This window comes from Uranotaenia lowii, chromosome 1, assembly GCF_029784155.1.
Source record: "Uranotaenia lowii strain MFRU-FL chromosome 1, ASM2978415v1, whole genome shotgun sequence".
Taxonomy (NCBI): domain Eukaryota; kingdom Metazoa; phylum Arthropoda; class Insecta; order Diptera; family Culicidae; genus Uranotaenia; species Uranotaenia lowii.
Genome location: NC_073691.1, coordinates 195,022,163 through 195,036,875, shown reverse-complemented (window position 1 = coordinate 195,036,875; position 14,713 = coordinate 195,022,163). Strand labels below are relative to the sequence as shown.

Below are 14,713 nucleotides of genomic sequence, written 5' to 3'. Positions count from 1 at the left end.
ATTCAACTAGAATCGGTTTTGTACTGACAAATCTCTCAGAAGAACGATTTTTTCCCAAGTTTTAAACTTACAAAAAGTGCAATGATTATCAGAGAATCAAATTCGTATTCATCCTGTATATAAAAGGCTTTTCCAATACAATTGAGGTGCTGGAAAATTTAAAAATAGTTGGATTGAGTTGAGGTTGAGTTCCGTACTTTGAAAATTCAATATTATTTATGAAATAACTAGAGTTCGTTGAAAAAGTATTCTTTTCAATGTCAAAAGCATGTGACGTTACTTTATTTCAACAATTACAATCTGCGGGTTTTTTAAATTCCCCTATAAAATTTTTCTAAGAAGAACGGTAAATTTGAAAACTTTGAAAAATGGGCGGTCATTTTTTAATACTTAGAGACGATGAAATTGACTTAATATTCATTGTAGTCACACTATTTGACATTTTTGGGATGAATAAACCAAGGAAGTTTTAATTGCCTTGAAAAGATTGATCTACATAAGTCGGAAGGGATAAATCTGATATCATAGCAATCGGTGATTTATAAGTTAATTATAAAAGCAAGGCAATTCACTCCCACTAAGTTAGTTATATTACAAACGTCTTAGAATACAGAAGCTTTTTATAAAACTTTAAGCGTTTCATTCTTTGACCTACAAGAGGTTATGGGCTCCACTGCGAACACTGCGTGCGGAATTCCGCAATTCAACGGCGGTCCGGGTTTCCAACATTGGAATTTTCGAGTCAGAACATTTCTGGACTCGGCCGGTGTGCTGATGACGTTGACGGAGGTTGCACCAGCGGATGAAGCGGGGAGAAGGCGGTTCGAGGAGGCTGATCGAAAGGCGAAATCCCACATCGTGAGTTTCCTTGCCAACGAATGTTTGGAGGTTGTCAGGGAGAAAAACACTGCGAATGCCATGTGGGAAGCGCTTGAGAACACGTTTGCCAAGAAGTCCATCGGTACCCAGAATTTACTCCGAAAGCAGCTCAATCGAATGAAGCTGAAAGAAGGCGATTCGATGAAGGAGCACATTATCGCGTTTGAGGACCTCACCCGGCAGATGAAGACGGCGGGGGCCAAATTCGAAGAAGCGGAAACCGTTATTTCGTTATTCCAGACGCTTCCTGAATCATTCGATCCTCTGGTAACGGCTCTGGAGAACTTGGCAATAGAAGATCTGACGCTGCAAGTTGTAAAAGAACGATTGCTAGCGGAAGATTTAAAGCGGGCCGATCGACATGAAGATGAGGGCACAAGCAAGGTAGCAGCATTTTCGAGTGAAAAAAATAAAAAAGGCAGAAAATTCAAACCGAAGTGCTACAAATGCGGCAAGCGAGGCCATCTTCAGCAGGACTGTCGTGAAAAGGTTGCGAACGAGGCCAATTCTACGAATCAGCGGAAGGCGGTGAGTTTTCTGGCAAACCATGGAGGCTCTACAGAACAGGAAGGCAGGCTTATCTTCAAGCTGGATTCCGGATCGAGCGACTACCTGATCAATTGCGATGACGTTTTTTCCGAATCTAACCGTTTGAAAAATACCGTCGTCGTCAACGTTGCTAAGGATGGGCAAACAATCGTTGCCAACGTGACCGGAAAAATTCGTGGCCATAGCAACAGAGGAACCCCTTTGGTAATCAACAACGTGCTTTTCATTCCTGAGTTGAAGGATAACTTGATGTCGGTGAAAAAGCTGGCAAGTGCTGGAATCCATGTTAGTTTTGGACCAAACCAAGCTGTGCTCAAGAAAGGCGGAGAAATCGTAGCAACGGCCAAGCAACGTGGTGGTTTGTACGAACTGGAAGTTTTCTTTGAGCAGAAGTCGGCAAATGCATGTGAGGCGAATCTGAATGTTCTTTGGCACCGTCGCCTGTGCCATCTGAGCCAACAAGGTATGCAAACAATAGTGAAGAACAATCTAGCTACCGGAATGGACATCAAAGCAGATCGTCTGGAGTTGTGCGATGCCTGTGTGCGTGGGAAAATGTGTCGAGAGCCATTCAACGGTACCCGAATCAGAGCAACGAGGCCATTGGAGAGAATCCATTCGGATGTATGCGGCCCTATTGATCCCCCAGCCTGGGACGGATCAAGGTATTTCGTCTCCTTTATCGATGACCACACACACTTTGCCGTGGTTTATTTGATGCGCCGGAAGTCTGAGGTTTTCAAGAGCTTTCGGGAATACGAGGCAATGGCAACCGCCATGTTCAACATGAAGATTTCCAAATTTACCATGGATCAAGGATGTGAGTATCTTTCGAATAGTCAAAAAGATTTTTACTCGCAGAAAGGGATCCAGATCGAGCCAACGGTTGCATACACGCCCCAGCAGAACGGGGTGGCTGAACGGTTCAACCGAACAGTTATCGAGAGGGTCCGAACAGTACTGATTGAGTCCATGGTTCCGAAAGAGATGTGGCCGGAAGCTGTGCTGTCGGTGGTCTATGTGGTGAATCGAAATCCTACCAAGGCGCTACCGAACACAACCACGCCGGCTGAATGTTGGTATAGCAAGAAACCGTCGCTAGGCAAACTCAAAGTTTTCGGCTGTAGGGCTTACGTTTGGGTTCCAAATCAACAGCGGAAGAAACTAGACGACAAGAGCCGCGAAATGGTCATGATCGGTTATGCGCCGAATGGCTACCGGTTGTGGGACAAGCAAGCTCGCAGGGTGCGAATTGCTCGAGACGTACGGTTCGATGAAATGAGTTTTCCATATGCTGAAGTCAACAAAAGCTCCAAGTCGCCGTTGGTCGTGCAACTCCCTTCCGAGCGAGAGGGGGATGAGCTTGAGGTTCCAGGTCAAAGCGATGGCAATATTGATGTCGCTGTCAAAGATCCCATTATTGATGAGGAAGAGGATGAAATATTCGAAGCAGCTTGTGAGGATTCGAGTGCAGAGAACGCAACACCAGGAGCGCTCCCTTCGCACTTAGGAAATAATAGGAATTTCCAGCACGAGTTCGGAGGACAAACGTTGCTGAGGCGCAGCGAACGGGAGCGCAGGCTCCCTGGTAAGTTCCTCAATTTTTTTACCAGTTATAGTGCAAATTCTGCTGGCCCACTCTCTACAGATATACCGGAATCTTTTAGCGATATTTATGACCGAGATGATCGATGCAACTGGTTGAAGGCTGTGGACGACGAATTGCAATCGTTAAAATCCAATCACGTGTGGGATCTAACGCCGTGTCCACGAGGAGTGAAGCCTTTGAAATCCAAATGGGTCTTCTGCCTGAAGGAAGATGAAGATGGTCGTCCGGTTCGATTCAAAGCCCGCCTGGTGGTGAAGGGCTACTTGCAAACCAGGGATCGATTATGACGAGACTTACGCACCAGTGGCCAAACTTCCAACAATAAGGACCGTGCTGGCCATAGCAGTTCAAAAAGGCTACCACATTCACCAGATGGATGTGAAAACGGCTTTCCTTCATGGCGAACTTAAGGAAAGCATTTACATGACTGTCCCCGATGGTGTCAAGGCCAATGGTCCGAAAATCAATCAAAACAAACACTCAGGATGCGTTTCCTGTTGGAAACATTCCGATTGTATAATGGGATAGCGCCTCTCGCTACTGCTTCGCCTGGCTGGTATGCAATCTCGATCAGCGCTCCTATCAGCTATGCAAACCGAGTCGCATCATTCAGAATCATCGGTTCAGCAAACATCGCATATCGGAGATGAGTGAGATACAAACTGATCCATTCTGAATGTAGCTCACTCAGTATCTGCCTGAATTATATGAAATTCAAAATTATTTTTTGCAGGACGAGAAAAATCAAACAGTTGTGCGGGACACCATAAATTCTCAGTAGTTTTAACGTGACGTACGACATTTTAATAAGAGAACTTGTAAAAATTGAAAAACACGGCGAAAGTGAACATCTTTCCCTCACAAACACAACTGCAATTTGATTTTGATCATACTGATGTTAAAAAACGTTATAACAACAAATAAATTTATTAATTTGCTTTATATCAAATCAAACAAAATACGCTAATGATCGGCTTCATGTATCATTCACTCACTGCCTGATCCATTCACTCCTGATCGAAGACCAACAAGATTCGCCATATGCATTGCGCATTGGTGATATTCCAATTTGATGATGGTGCTGCACTGTTTTGACAGCAAGCATCGTGCGAGGTGATCTGTATTTTAGCGATGAATTGAACGATCGATGATCGGGTAGGTCCAGTAGCAATCAATAACGAAACCCGACCGCTGTACGTTCAGGTGCGAAGTGCAATCAGAAACATTCATTGAAAATGAGTGATATTCAGAACACTGGTCAAGGCAGGTCCGAATATGGTTTGTAAGCTGCTTAAGTCGCTTTATGGTTTGAAGCAGTCTCCGAGATGCTGGAATCAGAAATTTAATCAACAGTTGCTCAAGATGGGATTCGTCCGCTCACTTCACGATTATTGTTTGTATGTGAAAGTGATGGAGGATGATATCTGGTATCTGATCCTGTACGTTGATGATTTGTTAATCATTGGCCGGAAACATGATACAATTTTGAAGCTGAAGAAGGACCTATCTCAAGCGTTCCAGATGACGGATTGTGGCGAGGCTCATCACTTTCTTGGCGTGAAGATAACCTACAATCGAGAAGGTGGTGTCCTTAGGTTGTCTCAAGAAGCGCACGTAACAAGGATCCTAAATCGTTTTGGGCTGCAAAATTGTAATCCTGTGAAAACCCCAATGGAGAAAGGCCAACAATTGACGAAAGAAGGAACACCGACTGATGAACCGTATCGTGAATTATTGGGTACCTTGATGTATCTGATGCTGTGTGTACGGCCGGATGTTTGTTTTCCGATTGGTTACATGGGAAGGTTCCAGCAGAGTCCAAACACAGAACACTGGCAATGTTTGAAGCGGATTGTACGGTACTTGCGAGGCACCGGGCAAATGGTTTTGGAGTTCACCAGAAACAAGAATGCACCGAGAGTCGTGGGGTACGCAGATTCCGATTGGGCTGCTGATGCTGTGGACAGGAAATCGATTAGTGGCTTCATCTTTAAAGTTTTTGGATGCACAGTGTCCTGATCCAGCAAGAAACAGACGACCGTGGTAACATCATCGAGCGAGGCCGAATATATGGCGCTGAGCAGTGCGGCGGCAGAGGCTATTTGGTTGAATGGTCTTCTGGATGATCTTCATATCACATCGGAAGCACCACCTGTAATTTTCGAAGACAACCGTGGCTGTATAGGAATGGCCAAGAACCGTGAGACGAAGCGGAGTAAACACATCGACGTGAAACATCATTTTGTAAGGGACCACATTGCGGAAGGAAGGCTGAAGGTCGAAGCTATCGGTACTAGAGAACAAATTGCCGATATTTTTACGAAACCATTAGAAGCTATCCATTACAAACGTCTTAGAATACAGAAGCTTTTTATAAAACTTTAAGCGTTTCATTCTTTGACCTACAAGAAAATCATTAAGTATTGCATAATATTCCTTCTATTTTTAAAATGGAACAAAATTTGTAAAAATATGCTAGTAACAAAAATGACTCATTAAGATGAAACTATACTAAGCTTGTCAGAATTTTTTTCAGTCCGTATCCAGGTCAGACAGATCTGGCAAAAACCTGGCATAATCTGGGCATTTGATTTCAAAATTTTCTACCCAAGAACTACTTAAAAAAATGAAAATTGAAAAAATAATAAAAAAATAGTTTTTTATTCGATTCGGCAAAAAAGATGAGAAAGTCCGGGCAAAATACGAGCATTTTTTAATGAAATCCGGGCAACCAAATGGACCGAACTTTTCTCAAATTTTGTGTTAAATATCTGGGAAAACCCGGATAAAATCGGGTAATCTGGCAAGCTTTATCTATACTTGATGTGACCCAGGCAAATGTTTTTTAAAGCATTTTAAAAATCTTTTTTTATTCATTTTCTTCGAATATTTCAGAACAATTTGTTTTTTTTTTGGCCCGCCAGCTAATCTCATTTCTGAAATTTGGCTCGTCTGTTGAAAATGTTGGCCACCCATGCTTTATGCCATCTTAAATAGATTGAATTTATTTCTTCCTTTCATAGGTTTTTCAGGTTTCTCAGGTAAATGAAGAAATCTTGGATAAAAAAAGGCTAAGCACAATTTTCCCGTATGTTTGGACAACGTGCCGCTATTAAGCCTACCCCCATTCTGATACCTGATCCTGACTTTTCTCTTTTCATTAGTTCAGTAAAAATTTATGAGAAAATTTATAATTATCATATACGTCATAATACCTAAGTTTTCCAGAATATTTTTTAAGCGTTTTCGGGTCGAGCAATTCTAGGCATTTTAAGAAATGTCAAAGGTTTAACAAAACGCAATCCAGAACTTTCGATTGCATATTAGTTTTCCTGTAAGTTCATTAGTTATTCAGTTATCAAAGATCGATTTTACTCAAAACTGATCAATTTTAAAATTTCCGCATGTTGTATCACCAAAACTAGAAGTGATACACGCAGCGAAAAGATTTTTTATTTCAAAGGAAAGTGCCGCAAAAACAAAGGATTTTTTTCTTTGATTTTGGGATAAATAAAAATTTCTTTGTGTCCAATGAATTTTCGTTTGTTTTAAAGAATTTATCTTTTGAAAAATCTTTGATTCAAAATACTAGTACTTTGATACAAAAAACAGTTTCTTTTGATTTAAAGTTGCTTTGTTTTGCCACAAGGTAATTTAATTTAGATTTAAAAGCATTAATTTATTGGACCATTTTCTATTTATTCCAATTAGAAGAAATATTTTCTGTTGTTTTCAAATTCCTATTAGGAATTTCAAATAATAAAAAGAAACGATTTGAAAAATAAAATTTATTTTCATTTACAAATAAATTAAACACTAGGTCACAAACTGGTTTACTTTAATCGAATCATCTGGTTTCAATTTTCGTGGACCTGATCGTTGGATTGGAGCGGTGTCACCTCGGATGAGGCATCCATGGACTTGGAAAACCATTCATCGGCCGTGGTCCTGTAAAATTGCAAGCACTTATTGATATTCTTCAATATTCATTCTTTAATTAACATTCAATTACCATACTTTATCCGGAATCCTGCTAACCAAGCTAATTCTGATCCACATTTTAACACGACCAGCCAAACTTGAACCGATTTTTCGTTTTAAATTCTTCTTGCTCAATGCAAAAAACCTTCTAAGTTTGAAGTTTTTATTTTAAGAAATTATTCCGTTGCATTGAATACATTTTTCTTTGGTTGAAAGAAAATTTACTTTGTTTCCAAATAAATTTGCAATTGAACAAATGTCTTTTGAATCAAAGAATTTGTTTAAAACCAAAGTCCAAAATTTTTCGATTCAAAAAATTAATTCTTTCTTTCAAAAATTATTCATTTGAAACAAAACCATAATTCATTGATTCAAAGTAAACAGGAGATTGAATCCAAAAAATGAATTTTTTGAATCAAAGTCAGTTTTGTTTTGTTTCAAAATCCAAGTTTTCTCTGCGTGTAGATAAAATCTGACGAACGGTTTGAATTTATTGGCACCAAAAATGCCTTGTGGTGGCATTGCGATGCTTAATAGAAAACAAAACACCAACGATGAACTTCAACTAGTCTTTAAGCAAGAATAGGGTGAAACTCGGCGGTATTTTTTCCGACAGGAGCGTTAATGATCTCGGGCTAAACTATTTTTATCCGAACATAACACATGAGCAACGACTTGGTTCACATCATGATTTGCGCGTGACATTATTTTTTTTCGGCCAAACGTGTTGCTTGTCAAAGAAAATACGTTTAGGAACAGGTTGCAGGTTCAGTGAAGGGAGAACATCGATGCAGAAGTGTGTTTTTGTTGAAAACCTCAACGTGAATTGGCGAAACTTGCTATCAAAAGTCTAGTTCAAAATGTTATAAACGATTGCTAGGTTAACAAAATGGTCAAAAATTAATTGTTGAAGGCGTTTCCAATTAACATTGCAATGCATTGGAAGGTTTTTCTAAGTCAATAATTGATTTTTTTGACATTTTGAATTACATAGTATCTAATCTTTATTTAATATGCATTATTTATTTCAAATATTTTTTTTAAAATGAATTTCAAATAATTTGCCACGCCTTTTCAAATCAACAGAGAGAAAACAAATGGGCTTTGAACATATTATTTTTGATTCGATTGCATAAGAGCACAGCTTATTTTGTGCCTATGTTTTAATAACTGGTTCCGGAAGATTTTCGCGTCCTCAGTTCAAATCATTGGTCAGATTTTGTCTAGCACCCCTCTTGCTTCGGTGGAAATTTTAAAATTGATCGATCTTTGATAACTGATAATTAACCTACATGAAAACTAAAAACAGATTTTCTATCTATACCTACACTACACCCACAAATCAGACTCTACTGCAATAATGAACTTCGTTGGAGGTGGAATTATCGGTATAACATTCTATGCCGGACCGGCATTATCAAGCATAGGCATTAATAGCTGGCATTATCCTGTCAGCGCAATCGCTTTGTATATGTCTGAAAGAAATCAAATGAAACATATTCCGCATCCTATCACAAGACAAAGCAGGATGGGAACAATCAGCCAGCAAGGATATGGGTCGATTCACGATGACGTATGTTCCCTTTTGTGGTGACAGTTCGCGCGTCCTGTTTACAAAATTTTACGAACGAGAAATGGGGTGCGGCGAAATTTTTCGTGTAGCTGCACGGTCAAGAAATTTAACTTAAAACTCAGTTAAGGGATAGCAAAAAACCAAGTTCTATTTTGTTAATTAATTTTAGCGCATTTTTTGGTTTCTCATGTTTATCTTTTTGGAAATGAACAGAAAGTTGAAAATTCGTAAAAATTTCGAAAAGAAGGTTTGTTTATTAAAATGTTTCAACATGTTTTCAAAACCCTTCTTCAACACATTTATTCTGGACCAACCCAGTTTACATTGAATATTCTAGGAAAGCGCGTCTACTTGAAACATAAAACCCTATCGAATCACTGATGAACTGATGTACAAGCTCGAACAAAAAATCTTCAAAAACTTGTGTAAAATTTCCAGTGCTCTCTTTTAAAGAAGCCGATAAAAAGTGACGAAAAACAGTGCCATCTATTGCTTGATTTGTAACTTTTGAACGGCGCAACAGATGGCACTGTATCTAGATAGCTCTTTTGCAAGTATGAATTTTTCGAGAGGGCGAAATGGTGTTTGAACTCATTAATTAATAAATTTAAACAGAATTAGATGAATTGCTCTATGTGTATAATTAGATGAACTAAAAATAAATTTCAGCTGAGAAAAAAAGCATAATTATAATATTGTCACTAGAGAGACGAAATGACACATATACAAGCTTGAATAATAAAATTCCAGAAACGTATTCATAATTTCAAATGCTATAATTTAAACAAGCCGAATCAACTTTTGAAGTACCTGATTCTTGGAAAAGCGCAATTGTATATGATCTCAAAAATTAATAAACTAACATCGTAGAAAAATGGACAGCTTCAATATATTCACAGCAAGGTAAATTCATATGGTTCATTTTACCTCGATTCTTTTTACTAAAGAGGCTAACTAACAACTTTGAACAATATTATGGAGGCTGTTTACGATACGATAATATACGAAGAATGATACGATATTCCAAAAAAGAGCGATAATAATAATGATTATCAACAAACAATAATAATCATAATAATCATGAACGTATTCACAAAATAATAATAAAAATTGTGATTACTAACATCAAGTAACTTAAACGAACAATAATTGAATAAATAGGTTCGTTTTGTTGGGCGCCATTTATTATGGAGGCTGTTTGTGGTCGGTCGGTCGGCCACATAAATGAATAATTCAAGAATTTAGCTAAATTTTCTATTTTGGCAACACTTCGAACCCCCTTTTCCCCGAATCAGCGTGTACTCACCATCTTTGGCCACCGCTGCTCGGCCGCCCTACTTCTGTGGCGCCTCCTGGGGTCTACCAGGGGGCTGCTGCTGTATTTCGTGCCTCCGCCCTACCTCTGTCGAGCCTCCTGGGGTCTACCAGGGGGCTGCTGATGTTGTTGTTGTTGGCGAGAGGCTTTCACGTTCGGCGGTGTCTCACTCTTCTGTTGCTGGTGGTTCTCCCGCATCTGCGCCTCGAGCGCCGGTTCCGTCTCGGGTGACGCGCTGGTGGAGCGTGTCTTGGATGGCGGACTGCCTGCCTTTCTTTTTTCCTTCTCTCTTCGTTATCAGAACTAGTACTGCTGGCACGAAAATTCCACGTGCGTTCGACGCCTAGCTAGCCGCTTGGTTCGGATAGCGGTCGCCAGCAATGGATAAACAGTAATGCGGTTACGGAATCGGGTTCCCTGCTAGTGGTGCCAAGGTGTGATGGCCGAGTGGCCGATAAAACATCGGAAGCGAATAAGTATGATTCGATTCGACCATGAGAAAGTCCGGAAAAGCCTCGCGCACAATATCCGGAACACTCCCGTGTATCCTTCGGGGATAATCGCAACCGATCGACCGAACCAGAACGCGATCTTAGAGCCCGGAAATATGCCTTTTGTGTGGAGAATTGTCGCGCCAGATAAAATCCCGCCGCCTGCGTATTTGATCGACAACCGAAGCGCACACTGTCTTGCCGATGACTCGTTTTTTCCGCGTGGCAATTTTTTGACAACCTTTGTTGCACGCCCCGTTTTCTTTTCCCCGAATTGGGTGCCTTGAACCCAAACCTGCACGCTTGGCATTTTTTGTCTAGTTTTGGTTTAATTTTCCATACACGCTGATTATATTCGACGTGGGGATGGGCTTCAATGTGTTAATTTTGCCAATTGCTCGTATCGTATCAGTTTAGGGGCTATTAACTTAAAAATAAAATTCAATTGCAACAACAAGCCACACGAAACCAGTTATTTTATCCAGTTTAGCTTAAAATTAACAATAATCCAACGAAGAAATGCAGATTCTAGGCCAAAAATCGAAATCGAGTGTCCAGTCAGTGTGATTGAATTTTCATTATTTGATACTTGAAACATCTAATTTTCTTTTTAAGTTTATTTTTATCCCAAAATTGAGCTGAAAACTTTTACTAAAAATGTGTGATTGAGAATTAAATGAGGACCCAAATGTTTGCTTTGTTTCCTCAGCGTGCAGAATTGGAAAATACACTGAAAATCGAAAATACCCAAACTTGAGAACTGCCACCCGCCAAACGTGAGTTCGATAATGACAACTCAAGTTTGTGAATAAATCACAGCTTGAAACTAAGCCAAACTTGTCCTTCAAGCGTAGAACTGTTTTTTTGGGGGGTTTTTGTTGTATAAGCGAATCTGATTCTATTACCTCCATCATGGCAGATTTAGGTTTGGGGGGTAAGTTCAAAGCGGAGAATTGTTTTTTTTGGGGGATAACTTTTATTTCCGCTTCATTCGCAGAAAGTCTCGCATATACGATGATGTAGCTGCCTCTCTCAACAATTTCTCGGTGGTCGAGCGGTTAGCATCCTGAGATGGTAATCGCAGTGCTATTGCAGGTATAGGTGTGATTCCCGCATCTGCAGTAACTTTTTTTTATTTTGATTTCTATTTTATTGCGGTATCAGATTTTGGGGGATGAGTTTTCCTTGAAGAACTTAACTTTGGCCTATGCCACCAATAGCCAAATCTGTAGGGAGGGAGTTTCATTCGGGTTGGCGGGGAAAGTTCTCAAGTTTGGGTATTTTCGAGGTTCAGTGTAAGGAATCAAAACAGGAATCGCGAAATGTCAAAACCAGTGAGGCCAGGCAGTACGTGAATCGACCTATTGTCGGCACCCAACAGTGATGTCAATTGAATTTATTGTTTTTCAAGGCCAAAAGACATACCCTTGTTAAACAGTAAATAACTTTTTTGCCTGATTAGATATGAAGTTACAGTCTTCGACAAAGTTGTTCAACGGGAAATTTCCTCTTGAAAATTCATAAATTGGCACAAAAACCGGTTCCACAGAAGAAAATAAAAATGATGTTGATTTTTAAGTACAAAATATTCAATTTTTCCATATAAATAAACGTTCAAATTTACTCATGTAAATAACGTTACATGAAAATTCTGAAAAAAAAAATCATGGATGAGCCCAGCGTTTGAGAAATTTAAAAATGATTCCAAATCTCAGTCTACTGAGATCAATCCATTTTTTTGTTTATATTTCTGATTTAAACTGTACATTTTAAACATAATCATTTTATAAACTAACCCTATATAATCATAAGAAGCATTTGGTAGGGAACTCCACGCTTCATCTCCCCCTTGTTCCTGTATCTTTTGCGTTTTCATCACATGGTTGGCCTGGCCGTAGTAGTATCTGCAATGCATGTTCTATGTATCAGCTACTATGTTGAAAAGAAAAATGATGAACGCAAGTTTTTTATTTTTCAGGATGCATACAAGTTTTGACCATGTTGGTGTTAGAAGAAGAAGAAGAAGAAGATTCCAAATCTCAGTCTACTGGATATGTCACATTAGCAGACGTTTAAAAAATGAAAGTAGGAAATTTTTCATATAAATAAGTTTACATTCTGTTACATCGGAAAGTAACGTGAAAATGTTTTTAAAAAAGCAATTGTTCGATATAATATGGCTGCCGAATAGATTATTCTGTAAAAAAGTTTTATTTATGAAATTAAGAGTTAATCACCGTAAATTTATTTTATGAAATTATTTGAACGGTTATATCGCTGAATTTTATATTCTTTGAGAAAGAATATTTAAGAATTGAAAGATTTTAGACGGATAGAAAATTAGAATAAGGTGAAACATGTTGAAAATGAGCGGAAGGGTAATTTTAATTTGAAAAACTTTTCATCACATTTCATCTTTTTGTTCCTCACGGGCCTACTACCTTGCAGTGGTAGATACAGATAGAATTGTAGCTACCATCGCACAATAGTAGGCCTAGCGTGATTCGCCCACAAGAGGAAAATTTGCAGTGCGTACGAACCTCTTGTGACCACGCTAGGCCTACTATTGGTGGTTATTATTATTATTATTAATATTTATTAAAGACCCTTTAACAATTGTCATTCGGGTCAACTACTATTGGTGGTGGTAACTACAATTCTATCTAATAGTAAGAAATTTTCAGCAGACAAAGCAAATTTGTCAAACATAAAATTTAATGATATTATTGTATCATGTAAATGTGAGAATTATTAACATAATTCTACAAAATTAGACACAATACTTTGGGAAATTTAATGGAACAAAATTTTTAGAATAGGGTCCAATATATTCTAAGATAGAGAATGCCAAATTTTAACGTTTAGCGGTTAAGATTTCTTCACGATTATGGTTTGTTCAGATGAGTAGTTTAAAAATGGGTCTTTTAAGTGAAATATTACATAGGTACTTATGTGCCCGCCTCATTTTTTTTAAAATAAATTGGTTAAATTAGTTTAAACCTAGCCTAAGCTGTTTTGGTAGCTGCAACGAGTTGTTGGTCTTCTCGTTTCAAACTTGGCAAGTGCAAATATTTTGTAATAAAAATCAAAACATACCCGCTGTCTGCATTTACCTGTATCTAGTAGAATATTTCGTTCTGATGCAATTCACTTATCCATCTCACAATCCGGAGGTCACTGAATAAAACCAAAATAAGGTAGCCGTATCAAGCTTACACACGACATACACACACACACACATGTACCAATTGACTCAAAATTGTAAGAATTTCTTATTATCAAAATATGGAGTTTGCGCACCAGACCAATAACAAAATCCCAGTTCTGTAAATAAATTTCACATTTTATAAAAGCAACATTCAAGAATACTTTTCACGTCAACATTCAGCGAGGCAACTACACTTTAAACAATTTTATTTTCTTATAATAACTATCTCAGGTAGATGATTCCATTTTTAGCCTGGTCATGATCCCAAATGTGCCAACGTGTAAATTTGTTCTTTCTGCTGTTGGACAGGAACGGTAACCTTCTTTTACGAGCGATCGTAGATCGTGCCCCTTGTTGCTGTCCTGTTCTGGCTAAAGGCGCTCGATGGCAGCAACAGTAGCATTCACATATAATCCATTTCGTACGATTGGCCCCAGATAGATTGTTATCAGCTTTTCGGTCTTAGGAACTCTCTGGTAACTTTTCACCTGTGTTATCAGTAATTACATTTGTCCCAATGTGCCTAGGTACCCTTTCAATTTAGTACGTCTAATTTTGCAATCAAATTGGGCTGTCACAATTACAGCTCGAACCATCTCTAAACCCACTTTACGCGAGGTCGATGATGTATCTTTTCTGCGTCATTTTTTTTATTTCATTTCTCTTCTTTTTTCAGCCTGCGAATGCTTCACAATTTTTTCAAAATTTGGACCATAAACGGAACAAAATCACTTATTTTTATCATTACCCACCGAAAATATACACCGCTTCAGGCGTTGTTCTCGATGTTGATGGCTCCTCACGGATTTTCAGTGCAGATTGCAGCTATGGGAATTTTTCTCGGAACTAAACAAAACACTTCGCAAAAATTACATATCGGACGAAAAACCAAAAGAAAAAAAAATCTAACACACCCCGAAGTTTTGTTTTTACTTATTTCGTTGAATCGCCTACTATTTAGAATTGGTGTGCTTCGCGTTGAAATAAACCCGAATCCGAAAATAATTGTCGATCACAGCAACGCAATTTGCTCCGCGTAATCCGTAACTTCTCGACCGAATGTGAATTGCCCTCTTTCTTCGACTCGTTCTCAAATCACAATAGGTGG

At 38.8% G+C, this 14,713-nt stretch overlaps 1 protein-coding gene across 2 annotated transcripts in view; it reads right to left on the bottom strand.

The window, feature by feature from the left end:
- The window catches only part of LOC129742378 (atlastin), a 48,329-nt gene extending 33,616 nt beyond the window's left edge, over nt 1–14,713 (bottom strand). The window contains exons 1-2 of one of the 2 annotated variants that reach the window (XM_055734288.1): nt 14,358–14,713; nt 13,511–13,574 (exon numbers count right to left, since the gene is read on the bottom strand). The gene's annotated coding sequence lies outside the window, so the exon portion shown is untranslated. The remainder of the gene's footprint in view (nt 1–13,510; nt 13,575–14,357) is intronic. The other variant, XM_055734282.1, reaches the window with a different exon arrangement.